The 13,717-nt window shown below is 42.6% G+C and overlaps 1 long non-coding RNA gene across 1 annotated transcript in view; it reads left to right on the top strand.

The window, feature by feature from the left end:
- Positions 1-10,362, top strand: part of LOC140690733 (uncharacterized) — a 51,059-nt gene extending 40,697 nt beyond the window's left edge. The window contains exons 4-5 of the long non-coding RNA XR_012066011.1: positions 3,416-3,539; positions 10,132-10,362. This is a non-coding gene — a long non-coding RNA (uncharacterized lncRNA). The remainder of the gene's footprint in view (positions 1-3,415; positions 3,540-10,131) is intronic.
- The last annotated feature ends 3,355 nt before the right edge of the window (positions 10,363-13,717 follow it).

The raw sequence follows: 13,717 nt of genomic DNA, 5'->3' as shown, positions 1-13,717 counted from the left end.
CCAAAATGACATAGCATAGTCCTTTGGTGTTTAGATAATGTATGGCTGTAATTTTCTTACTTTATATGTTTCTACATTTTCCACTGTGTGTATGCACTACTATATAATAAGAAAAAGCAAATGTTTAAAAGAGAAAATTTCTCTTCTCCAGATATGATTTGGTTAGAGGATGAGTCAGATACATATAATAAGAGAATCTTAAATACATGCGTCCATAATTCACTCTTTAAATTCAGGAACAGGAAACTCAGGAATGAAATAGTTTAAGAGAATCAAAGATACTTGTATTCAAGATTAGCAAGTAGGAGTGTCCTCAACAGAAATGGTGATAATCTATAATGCAGGGATTAAATGTGATAATGAAGGTACAAAGACAACATGAAGTAGAAAATGCCACGTGGCAAGCACAGAGTAAAGGGCAATATACTATGATTATGCCAATATGTGTGGTCAATTCCCAAGCAAATGATTGTGTAACCCCTGCTAGAGGGAGAAAGCTTCCAGCCTTGGCAGGAGAGGGGGGAGGATCCAGTGTCTGTATTTTTTAAAATGTGTACAGTTGCTTCTCATGTGCAAATTGATATCCCTGCACAAGAACCTTAAACCAACAGAAAGCCCAAAAGACCGTGGACAATGATGGGTAGACGACAGCCCAAGCTTTTCTGCCACAGATGAGTGATTCCACTCAGAAACACTGAGCAAGAGGCTCAGAGTCTTAGCTAAGGACAAGCAAGTCGGGACTTCTAATATGACCTAATGCCATCGACGGGGGAGGGCAGTTCAGCACAAGAAGGGAGCGCCAGGTGAGTTAACATGGAAGTTTCATTCTGGATCCAAACCGTGATGGATTTGGGTCCCAGAGGGTAAAAGCCCTTCTTCCCTGGGGCATGGACCGGATTCCACAAGTGGCTGAGACAGGAAGTATGAGGCAGAGAAAAATTCCCCCAGGAGAATCCCGAGTCTGGGTGCCAGGGAGGGTAATGGACGAGTGCAGTCCCAGCGCCACCCGCACTGCAGGGCTCCGAGGGGCTGTGGAGCTGTGCGCCCCCGGCCGGACCACAGACCTGCCTGCAGCGCTCTGGGCTGCAGCCTGGGGAGTGGCCTCAGCAGCAGGCTGGCCCCGTCATTTTCGTAGGTGCTACAGTGACCCCCACCCCTGTGGCCACGGTGATCCCAAGCCAAGGGTCTAAGTGACTTCAACCTTATTTACAGTTGACCACAGCCGGTTAGCCTGTGCTGCTCAAAAGGAAGACCCCACATGGGGTTTTGCTGTGTCAGGGGGGTTGCTAATACCTGGCCTGCTTTGAATTTTTTCATCCTCATAGCAGCCTGGGCAGTGGAAGTTTCATCTCTCAATTTTATTTCAACTTTTTTTGTTGAAACTATAGTTGGTTTACAATATTGTGTTAATTCTCGTTTAATTCTTGGACTATATATATATATATTCCTTGTCATATACTTTTCCACTAAAGGCTATTAAAAGTTATTGAGTGTAGATCCCTGTGCTATACAGAAGGATCTTGTTGTTTGAAACAAAGATTACTAAACAAAGTAACAAAGTAAGCAGACTAAACCTAGCCATGTATATGACACAGTTGAGTTTATCTCAGGATTTAAATGTGGTTTTGATCTCCAGGATCTCTTTATCAAATTATCATATGTAAAGTGCCTGTGGAACACTTCTCAGAAAAATGTTTTAAAACCATAAGATTTAGAGAATAAAGAAGGAAGATAATTATACTGAAAAGCAGATATCAAAATATAGAAATGGGCATTTGTGATACAGTAATATCTGAAATATTGGAAGAACGTGTTGAATAAGAGGATCCAGTGGTGAGTCTACTAACCACAACATTCTGCCATAGCAGTGAGTGTAAATCATCTTCTGAGATCTGCAACAATTGCATTTTGAATGTAAATAAAGTTAAATAACAAATAAGCCATGAAGTGTGGATTCAGATTCAGCGGTATCTCGATTCCATATCCCCAGCATTTCCCAGGGCTCCCTGCTCTTCCCCTAATGTCATTGAAAGAAGTGGGGAAAGATTGTGAAGCGAAGGGCATGTTCCATTGCAAAGAAATCTCGTAGCAGACCTGGGAGCATGGCCAATGAAAGGTTAATGCTGAAATTAGAGGCCGTGGGAAACCAAGCAGAGGCAGCTCTTTACAAGTCACATCATATGCTCTGTGTGTGTCTACGTGTGTATGCATACAGACGTGTGGGCATGTATGATGTATACACCTGCCTTTCGTGTGAAGCCGCCTCACTGTCCAAATTTGAAATCCATCCAAACGTGCAGTGCTGTCAGCCGAAGCTCAGCCAGATGCTAAGTTGTCTGTTGTTGCTCTGTCTCTTCTGCTGAACTCCACGAGTAAACCACGTGCCACCTGTTGCTTTCAGAGACAACAGCTCTGTAGGCTACAGGTCCATGCCTTGTTTCACTGCCAACTCTGATTTCCTTTCAGGACAAATTGCCATTTGAAAAAGGGGGAAGCATTCAGTTGGCCCACAAGCCTCTGAGTGAGGAAAAAACATAATGTTAGAGACAGCTCTGTGGGACAGCATCCAGAAGGGGGCAGAGCATTGGGCTGCGAGTCGAGGCTGTGTTTCTTTCAAGCTCTGCACTGAATTTGAGGTGGCATGTCACTTCTTTGGCCCTTGATTTGTTCAGCTTATATTAGGGTCTTGGACCTGTTCTATCCAAATTAGAGTATCACTTTTTTGCTCGGTGACCCTCCAGGGCTCCGCAATTCCTTCAAAGGGAAAAATGCCCACATCCTCACGGCAGCCTCTAAGGCTCCACCCCCAAAACCACCACTTATTTCCTATTCACTGTGGCCCACACCAGTCTCCATGCTGTCTGTCCAGCGTGAGGGACCTCCAGGCCTGTGATCACTGTTTCCTCTGCCCATTCTCTGCAAACCCCTTTGCTCCCGTCTTTGCCTTATTCAAAGGTCACTGCCCCATCCCCACTCCTCCCTAGCACACATTCTTCACTCTCCTTTATTTTCCTCCACAGCACTTATCACCAGCTCACAGAACCTGTATTTCTTTCTTTTACTTATTTTCTCTGACGATTTTCAGACTGGAAAGGCCATGGTGGATAATAGCAGAAAAGTGGGGGTAAAAAAGACAAATGAGGGAAGGCATCTTCTAAAAGCTAAAATGCCCACCTGAAAAGGAGGTAGGAGATAAAGTAGTAGTAGTCGTTACAATTTTGGTAAACCCAAGGCACGTAGTCAGGACTAGTTTTCACAATATTTGAGGGTAGGGAGGCAGCAATAAAAAGAAATTTATCCTGAAAACAAGAAATTAAATTCTTGGGAAGATGATGTGTTCAGCTTGAGATATCAGTAATACTTTTATGACCTTGGTCTGATAATATCCTGCCTTATAATTTGATCTGTTTGACAGCTGGATCATGAATCTAATGATGCCACAATTTCGGGAGCAGAACAGACCAACCCACGATGGGAACGGGAAAACCATCTGTATCCCATGAGCAAACTGGGGTTATTTTATGAATACCCTGAAATGAGTAAGTCATCAGTGGAGATTTCTGTGCTGTCGGTTATACTAGAGTATGCTTTGGGTCTCAGAAGCATCGGTTACCAAGCCAAACAATGTCCTAGCATACCGAAACGGAGCCCGCTTTTTTCCATTAGATGCAATTATGCAGTCAGGCTTTCAAATAGGGTGCCTGTGTATATCTTTGTCAATATTTATGTTGTACAAAGCTGAAGATTTACTGCCAAGGAATGAAATGGAATACTTATTCAGATATGTCTCCACCATTGATTCTCAGATCCTTCTGGTCATGTCGTCTAAGGATGAACTCAGAACCGTTACTAGATGTGACTCAGCTCAGGCTGTAGCCCGTGTGGCACAGCTGTTGGCTGATATCCTTCTAAACAGAGTCATGTGAGCCAGTCAGCCTGTACAGAAAGCCCGCAAGCGCATCCTGCCTCATTGCAGCAAGGTGCACCGGGTCACCCCTTCCACATCTCACACCTGCCTTTGATATTGTTCCTATTTCTTCTGGCTGATGGTTTCTGCCTGGTTCCTTGAGTGACCTCATGACACATCACTGGCTTGAATTCAGGATGAATTTGCTGATCTGGAGTATCGGTAGAACACAGATCCCCTCCTTCTCCAATGTCTTTGTCCATTTCCGTACATTTGCTTGGGCTCTGTTCCTCTTGGTTGAACTTGGTTTTGAGCTCTCAGTTGCCTTTAAATTGTTGCATCTCAAAATAGATTTCCATAGGAAACGTTATCTTTTCTATTATGCATGGTGCACTTTTATCTACTAGAAGGCTGTTGATGTGCACGTTTTGTATCTGAAACCTTTCAGCTCACCACTGCCTTGAAGTAGTTTTTTTTTTTTTTTAAACTTAGGAGACAGGAAAGGATTTTTGTCAATAGGCTTTGCATTTATGCATGCAGGTTCTTGTCTGCAAAGGCACCCTTTGTGCTTCCTGTTTATAAGTCTACAGATGGAGTTTTCTTTTTCCTAAATTACATTCTATATATAAAATAATTGCTTTTAAAAATATACATTATACATAGAAATGCATCTGGTTCCCTCGGTGAATGAAAGGTCATATTGTGGCATCTTCAGTCAGCTATGCTTTGTGGCCTGGTGTCTGATTTGAGTTTCATCTTTGATTTTGCTGTGTTTAGTGACCAGGTTCCATGAAGGGTGCAGCTGCTGTCCCTGGTGTAGAAATTATGTTCGTTTATTCTTCTTATTTTCAAAAGGACTTTAAGCCAATGACCTATTATTCCAAAATGAGTCATAATGGTAAATATGTCTTATTGGGGGTATTATCAGCATTAATAATAACAACAACATTCTGGGAGCAGCATATCATTAGGTATTTTAACACACACAAAAAAAAGCCTTGGAAAAAAGTTATTGTTCTAATTAAGTCAAATAAATGTCATGAAAGGAAAAATTGTACGCTTTTGGGAGAAATTGATAGGGCTTTTAGAACTTTATAGTCTCATTAAAATACCAATTAAATAATTCAGCCTAACTCTACCCTACATAACAGGATGGAGTAACAGCTATTCTAGAGAGATTTTTCAGATTTATTCGTTTTCCTATTATCTAAATAATCCCTGACGAATTAGAAAATTCAATCCATTTCTGAGAGTAGGAAGTCTGTTATTCTGTATTCAATGCTGGAGTGAAACTTATTTTGTGTTCTTTTCATTCATGGGAGATAGAATTTCCAAGTGCTTTTTGAATTATTTTTGTTCCTCTAAAATAAATTGCCTTTGGTGGTGATCTCCTGACCTCAGTTTCCTCCTCCCAGTTTTCCCCATGATCATTAATGACACCCCACCTGCCTTTTAGTTATGCCTCTTAGCTGCTGAAGGGGAACAGCTACTGATAGATGACCCTGGAGCCCTCCACCCGTGCTTCGTTAGGCCTTGCACGCAGCCACCAACCCTAGTCTCCTTCGCCTGAATTACCTTTCTCTGCTTTTCTGCCTGGAAGGACTCTTGCCAAGCCTTGACAGGGACCCCTCCACTTTTTAGAGATTATCTGCTCTCCTGTCTAGGCATGAATTGTACTTGATTCTTGTCTTGATGTTGCATGATCGTGTCCATGTCCATTGTGCTCCCCGACTGTAGTGATCCTGTCGGAGGCAGTAGTCAGACTTTTCATCTTCCCGTCCATGTCTGGAGCACCACAGCCTGGACCCTGGTTCTCCTACGTGTTTAAGTGACTTGAGCTTGTAGTTTCAACACACTCACATACAACTATTAGATGAGGTGGCGGTAACATTGCCCCCAATGCCCCCACAAGGTTCTATATGGCAAATGGTTTTTTCTGAGTGAAATTTCTCTTCTATTTGTTTTCATGAATTCCCCACTGTCCTTTGAGATTATTAGAGTAACCCTGAGTTGTTAACCACAATATCTCTCCCCCCACCAGTGAATGATCCTGCTGCCTGAGAACTCAGACATGGGACATAAGAGAAATAATCTATCAGTCTTAAAATCTGGAAGCCATAAGATACCGTTTTGTACTTAGAGCACCCACAGCACAAACACCAGTCTCTCAAGAATTTGACGCTGCCTTCCCAGAGGGCGGGTGCCATAAGTGGAATGCTGTGAGGGATGAAGTGAGAGCTCTGCATCTCTGGTACTGCCTTTTCCACCCTTGCTGTGTTAACTTGATCTTCCCTTCATATATTATGTTCTCCATTTAATTTACTGCATTTAATATCAGTTGTTCTTCAACATCTCCTTGCACCCGCCCCCTCCTTTCCCTATCTCTCCAGTGCTCTCCCACCCACTCCTCTCCTGCACTCTCCAGGAACAGGCCTGTCTCCCCCACGCCCTCACCTCTGTTCTGACTGCCCACCACCTGCACTGACATTTCCTTAACTCCGCAGAATAAACTTTCCAAAATGGCAGCTGAGTAACTGGGGGCGATTTTAGACCTCTCATCTCTTTACTGATTCATTCATTTATCCAACCAACAAACATTGAGTACTGCTATGCCAAACACTGCATCAACTGCTGGGGAGACCAAGACAGGTAAGACTTGGTGTCTGCACTTCCCAGGCCAGGCGAGGCATGGCAAGTAGTTAATGGATTGCTAAGCAGGTGAACACAAATTGGACTTCCTAGAGCTGGAAATATTTGAACTGAATCTTGAAAGGTGAAAGGAAGTTAGCTCTCAATTTTGTGATAGAGGGAGTGGACACTTCATGCAGAGAGGTAGAGACATATATGTGTACACAGCATGAAGTGGCTTGGCCAGACTGAAGAACAACAAGTAGAGCTAGAACAAAGGATCCATAGGTGGGAATATCAGGTGCACAAGGCCTCTGTCACGATGGGCCTTGTGTGCTTAGACTTCAATATATCCTTAAGGAAGCAGGGATATATTGGAATATTTGTAAGAGAATTGCATAATGTTTATGTTGCAGAATATCTGGTTATTCTGGCAGCAGAATGGAAGATACTATTTTTGGGGGGAGGCCCATAATTTTGGGGGAAAGGATATTTCGGGGACCAACCCAGGTAACCCAGACAATAATTGGAACATGCCTGCAGAGAGGCCGTGGGCAGAAGGAGAGAGACATGGGGGGCATAAGTGGTGACTGCTGCAGTGGGGACTGCAGGACCGGGGCGGCGGGCCGCAGAGCTGCTGAGTTGACTTTCAGTGACCCATCCAGAGAGCAGATCTGCAGGGGGAGTGTAAGGGGAGGAGCTGGTTTCGAGGAGATGGTTCTGTGTGTGACATTTGGAGTGTGAAGTGTCTATGGGACATCTAAGGGGTGATGTCCATTGTTAAGCTGGTTTCACCAGTCAGGAGCTCAGAGGAGCTGTGGGTGAGGCTGTGGGGGCGATTCAGTCCTGCCAGGTGGAGGACTGAAGACGAGGCCTTGGGGAAAAGGGCCATGTACATGGCAAATGGGAGAAGAGAGGTCCACCAAGAGAAAGAAGAATAGCAGTGCAGTTGAGAGAAAACGAGTTGAGGCAACACAGAGAAGGCTGTAACCTGGCTTAAGAGGGATTTGAACACTGAATAAAAGGAGCGTAGTGAGAAAGGGGGTTGTGTGGGGCATAAAAGCAAGGGCTAAAGCCCACCTCTAATTGTCTAAACTGAGGAAAAGGCGGAGGAGGACTACACTTAGGTAGCTTTTAAAAAACAGATCTGTGTGTATCTGTGTGTGTGCATATGTGCACACACACTTTTCTGCCTGGGCTTTTAATATTTATTTAATTAAAACAAAAATTAAGGGGGGAAAACATTCCACTGAGAGGAAAATATTTGTCCACGGCAAAAGCTACCTGGTAATCAAATAAACAGGAGCTGAAAATGCCCACTGGTTTGAAACACGCAGCCACAGGCAGTGCAACTCCTTTCTCAGTGCCGCGGTGAGGGCCGTGGGGGATGCAGGGCTCTGAGCCCTGGAGGAGTCATCAGCGCAGGCACTTCTCCAAGATACTGGACTTTAAAGGGAAGAAGAAAGTATAGAAAGTATCAGAGAGCAATACAGGGCAGTGAGAGAGGGTTGGGCAAGGGTCAGTTTTGTTTTACAGGGGGCGTTTCTGGCCTTGCTGTGTTGCTAGGCCTTTGCTCTTGTTGGTATTTGTTCCAAAAGCTTTTTAGAAAGTTCTTCTCGCTTGACTATCTGAACAGATTAAATCATGTTGGGTTATTTCTAGTGTTTTATTTTTAATTAAAAAATTTTCTGGAATTTATTTTAATGTCAAAAGTGCGGACAATGTACCAGGCCTTCTAATGATTTAGTTAATTACACCAGTACCTGAATCCACTGATTTTAAGTGTCAGTTTTATAATATTACTAAAATCTCTTAAATATCCACATCTATTCTTGAAATGTATTCTATTTCATTCATACTCTCAGTGCACTATTTCTATACTGTTTCCATGACCATAGATTAATATCTCCTACAGTTGGTCCTATTTTATCCTTTTCCAGAGTGTGCCTAATATTACAAATTCAAACATCTCTCCTCATTATTTTATTTGTATATTTGTGTATATTTCTGGAAGTAATTTAGGATCACCTTTCAGAAATTTTTCTTAAATCCATTCGGGTTTATTAAGTAAATTTGCATTCAGATACTAAATTTATTTTGGAGAAAAAATGTTCTATGTCCCCCAAATTTGAGTCTGCCAACTGAAGAGGATGGTGCATTCTATTGTTCATTCAATCATCATTTTTTTTCTTTTTTAAGTCATTTATCAGAATCATTTTAACATTTTTCATTAATTTATTTCTGAATAGTCTGTGCCTTGGTTGTCATTATAAATGATATCTTTTCTGGGTTTGAACAGGGATGATTGCTAATGAAGTCTTAATTTCTAGTTTCTCTTGAATTAGAAAGGGATCTGACAGTGTGGGGCCCTCTTTCCAATATGGTGACTGTGAGCAGTGCATTTCATTAAGATGTCCACTTGCCAATTTGCCAGTGGCTGCACCTACTCCACATTTTTCTGATACTTACCCGCCCCCTGTAGGCAGACTTGTTCATGTAGGGTTAGGTGGGTTATGGAAACAGATACTGACATCACTGCTGCCACGCTGCTGACCCTGTGGCATCACTAACTCTGGTTCTTTCTCTGTGACTTCCCTGAATATGACATCTCCTTTTAGGCTGGGGACATGAGGCTTCTTTCCAGCACTGTCGGTTTTTCGGCAACACACCCCTGCCTCTCAGGTCAGAAGCAAATGTCAGCTCCTCCTACTCATCCACCCAATCCACGGTCTTGCCGTTCCTGGCCAGAGTGGTCCCTATCCCTTGACTGAGCAGTAACACTAAAGGGACTACAAACTTGCCTTTCATCCACTGTCTTAGTTACATACCTGTGGTAGTTTACTTAAAAGTCTGCCAGTTAGGGTCTAAAAGTCTTTTAGATCTCTGGCCTTATCATTTCTAACTGCTCCCCCACCCCATGGAACAGCTTACCGCAGATCTCTGCTGCCCCATCTGTAGCAATGCCCTGTAAATTACAGACAGAGAGAAAAGAACTTCTAAGCCACCACCATAACTTTGACTTCCTGTGACCACACAGACCATAGAAATATCAAGATAAAAATTACTGAAGAAGGATATTTTGCTTAGGAAGACACTTTAATTGCATACCTTTCTGTGACTTGTAATAACTTCATAGACTCTCTGAATGTGCTGCACTCACCTTCCCAGACTCAAGGGAGCTTGCTCACTTGCCTATTTTCAGTGCATTTCCTCCAACATTCTCTATGCAGAGCTTTCCCAAAAGTACATTCCTTATTCCTTTTTAAATTCTTATATACAACCACAATATTCTTTTTCTTAATCCTCAATGACAAATCATCTTCCAAGATTGTATTATTTCAACACTGAGAGTGAATAATATGCTTCAAGATTCCCAAGTTTGTTACCAGAAAATAACTATGATTGGTTGAAGATTTTTAAGTATGTTATTCCTACTAAGGGTATATACGTGAAAGAAACAGGTTGTAATGTGTCTTCTTCCGAGAGATTTTATATTTGCCTTTTGTTTGGATTCTTTCACTGTTGAACATTATTATTACCATGAATGTCTTTTCTCTTTGGGATTTAGTTCACCATTTGCCCCTCTCTCTTTACAGGAGTAAAGGAATTGATGCTGTCCTTCCATCCATCCACCACTCCATGTTGTGTGTCCATTCCTTCAACAGGTATTCAGTTTGGGTTCACCACCTTATCTGTGGCCTCTTTCCAGTGGCCAATCTGTTGGCTCTGGAGAACAATATATTGCAAATCAGAGTGGGTATGTGGAAACTTGACTACCCTGTATAGACGCATGGTACCAGAAAAAGCCCAGGACATCGCAGCATGGCAGCCCACCATGCAAGGAACAGCAATTCTGGCTGTGGTGGACCAATGTGAGTAAAAAGTCTTCATGGGCTGAAGACTTTGAAAAGTCCAAACATGCATTGGCATTACTTCCTAAGGAATCCAGTGTTGGGCATTGTTTAATATGAGAGGCAGATGCTAACACTGACATCGCTATAAACAACATAAATGTTGTAACTGTAATTGTTATTATTTTAATATATTTTCTTTATAAATATTATTTATGACTTACAAGAGCTCTTACAGAGGCAGTTGTTAAGAAGCATGGCCATTATACTGTTGCAGAAGTGTTAATTCAGTAGAAGCATGGTAATAGTATTAATAAGTACTCACTCGTTTGATCCTCACATGGCTCTAAAGGTTACCCAGCAGTGCTTGTATAATGGAGATAGAAATCCATCTGTTTAAGTTTTTGCAGAACCTAAAATAAGAGCAGTCATTCCACCGTATTTTACCATATATTCCAGACTCTCAGTTTAAAGTAGGAACTACCTGATGAGGTCATATAAACCCTTTATGAATCCCCAATCATTCATTACATTCCTGGACCCCTGGGGCAGAGGTTTTTCTAGAAGGTGGTCCCATCTCTCCTCCCCACCCCACTCTTGGCCTTTGCTACCCACTGTTGGTCATTAGCTAAGCAGCCTCATGTCCTGCATGTGTCTGAGCTGTGAGGGAACAGAACTCAGCTGTTTACAAACTGTAGTGACTATGACCAGTTTGAACAGTCTCTCTCCTTCCCTGCCCACACCCCCACAGGGCAACAGGGGGCTCACAACCACAGCGATTCCCATGCCAGCCCATCAGGGAGCCTTCTTCCCTAGAAATGTTCTTACAACCAGGGCTGTTTCCTCCCTTACTTCACTGCCAGTTTCACTCCCAGGTTGCAGTCCCAAACAAAAGGCTATCCCAGTTTGAATTTCTTAATCAAGTCATATTTACGCTAAGTCCCTGGCACTTTCCCATGAGCACTCATAGAAACAGAACAGGACCTGGCAGTGGCTGTGGGCCAGGTTCCTGGGTGAGGGGACTTGCTGGGCCCTTCAGGTTCTGTAGTCTGGCTCGAGCTTAGCTCCCAGCACCGCGTCTTCCCAACTGCATGATTTCGGGCAAGGCTTCAACACTTCAGAGCTTCATTTTATCCCTGCTTCATATTTTAAGACTGTTATGTACCAAAAAGTGTGCTTAGGGAATTCAGTGAGACAATGAATGGATTTCACATAAGATGGTCCTCAGGGAAGGTTAGTTATTTTCATTATGCACCTTCGATAAAATTGGCTGCACAGACTTGGCCAGGTATCACAGCTACAGGCACAAGAATTTGACAATGTGTCACTGTGGCTCATAGTCACTATTTTACACAGTAAAACAGCTACATGAGACCACCCAGCTGTCAGCCCACCCGACTCCCCACCCCAAGATCCCTGAATTAATCTGATTTGCTTGCTACCCCTTCTTTTTGGAGAAAGTTGGCAGATCACACACAGTGAATGACTGCTAGGTTATGTCCATTCCCATTCACTCAAATTGCCCCATTTTCAGTATCCACTGTGCTGCAAAACATAGACTAATATTCAGAATAGGACAGCAAGGCCTTTCCCATTCCACAGTCAGAGAAGCATGAATCTGTCATGTTTAATATGGCATATGACACTAAGCAAGGCAGGAAAACAGGCTCCTGTGCTTTAACAAAATTTTTAATAATGACGTTTGAAACTAAAAGTGTTTTTGTTTGACCTACAGCTAACCAGAAAATTTAATTGACTCCTATGACCCATTCCTCAGGTGTCCTGGTTTGATTGTATTAGGCACTTTTTCCTCATCTCCCCAGCATGACTTTGCTCCATCAGCACAGATGGAGTGTCTCCAAGGCTGCTCTGTGTGCATGGGCGTGTGTGTGCACACATGTGCCCCCACTGATTGGTGCCACTGTTTCATATCCAGGGGTTGTTCTGTCTTATAACTCAGGCATTGCTTTATTATATCCTAGAAAACTGCTTTTAGATCATTGATTGAACTATAGACCATCCTCTTGCCCATATTAGGAAGTGACGTCTTCCAAGACACAGGTCCTGTGTGTTTGTATTTAATGTATAAGTAAGAATTAAATATGCATGTCATCCCCTCATTTATTTAATTTGTGCCTTCCCAATTGAATGTGCACAGTAAGGGCTAACTCCATAACAGGAGAACTTTTAGGAAGACAGAAGAAGGAATTAGCCACCAGGGAGAAGACAGGACATCAAGCAGGATTTGGTATAAAATTATTTACTCTAAAGCTGCTCTGGCTCAATATGTGGAATTGACATTGTTGTATCATGCCAGAGCATCTGCTATTGAAGACTGATTTTAATTTACTTTGATATAACTGGAAAATTGTGTTGGAACAACATGGGAAATGAAGCACACTGCATCTATCTGTACTCCTGAATTGTGTCTCACAGCTACTCAGTTTTGAGGAAAAGTATCTTGTCTGGAGACAATACAATTATTTTCATTGTTGGAATTTTTCTAGCTTCCAGAAGCACATCTGCAGGTGATTCTGTAAAAGTCTAGAGTTGACTTAAATAGCAGGAAATTTTAGCCTATTGAAATCAGGAGAAGTGAAATATTTTTGCCTACTACCACCACCACCACCAGGCAAGCACGTGTACACCCAGAGAGATTTCACATCAGACGAAATGACAAAGCTGGTTCTGTTACCGAGGCCAAACTTGTTCTGCTCGCTACACAACAGCGATAAAAAAATAAATCAGGAGACAAGGTTTTGGAGCAAGGTATAGTAACTTTATTCAGAAAGCTGGCAGACCAAGAAGATGGGGGACTAATGTCCTGGAGAATCATCTTGCCCAAGTCAGAATTCAGGCCCCTTTTAAGCTAAAAAGGGGAGGGAGTGTGGTTGGCTGTGCAAACTTCTTGCTGCAGGCATTCTTTGTTCTTGCAGTCATCCATGTGTGTCAGGCTGTGGTGTCCCTGTAAATCTCCAACAAAACAAAGGTTATTCTCTATTTTGAAACTTGTCATCCCTGCATAAGTGCAGAAGTGCTAACATCATTAAAGGTCAGAGCCCCAAGAATAGGCTTTCCTGTAGGTATTAGGCTAAAGGCAACGTTGTTTTACAAAAGGTGCAGAGCCAGCAAGATTAAGCCTGGAAAACAGGGCACAGTGCTTCAAACTAAAGGAACAGATCCAATGTGGCGTCAGATTTGTTCTCTATTACAGTTCGAGTTAGGGGAAATTTTGCAGTAGAAAATCCCCTCAGTTGTTTTTCTTGCTTTACCTGACATCTTGTTTGTTGGCTTGTGGTCTCATGGTGTCTATACCGTATGTTCAGATGAA

The sequence above is a fragment of the Vicugna pacos genome, chromosome 31 (genome assembly GCF_048564905.1).
Source record: "Vicugna pacos chromosome 31, VicPac4, whole genome shotgun sequence".
In the NCBI taxonomy this organism is placed as follows: Eukaryota; Metazoa; Chordata; class Mammalia; order Artiodactyla; family Camelidae; genus Vicugna; species Vicugna pacos.
Note: the sequence above shows the minus strand (reverse complement) of the source record. Positions and strands in the feature narration are given on the sequence as shown.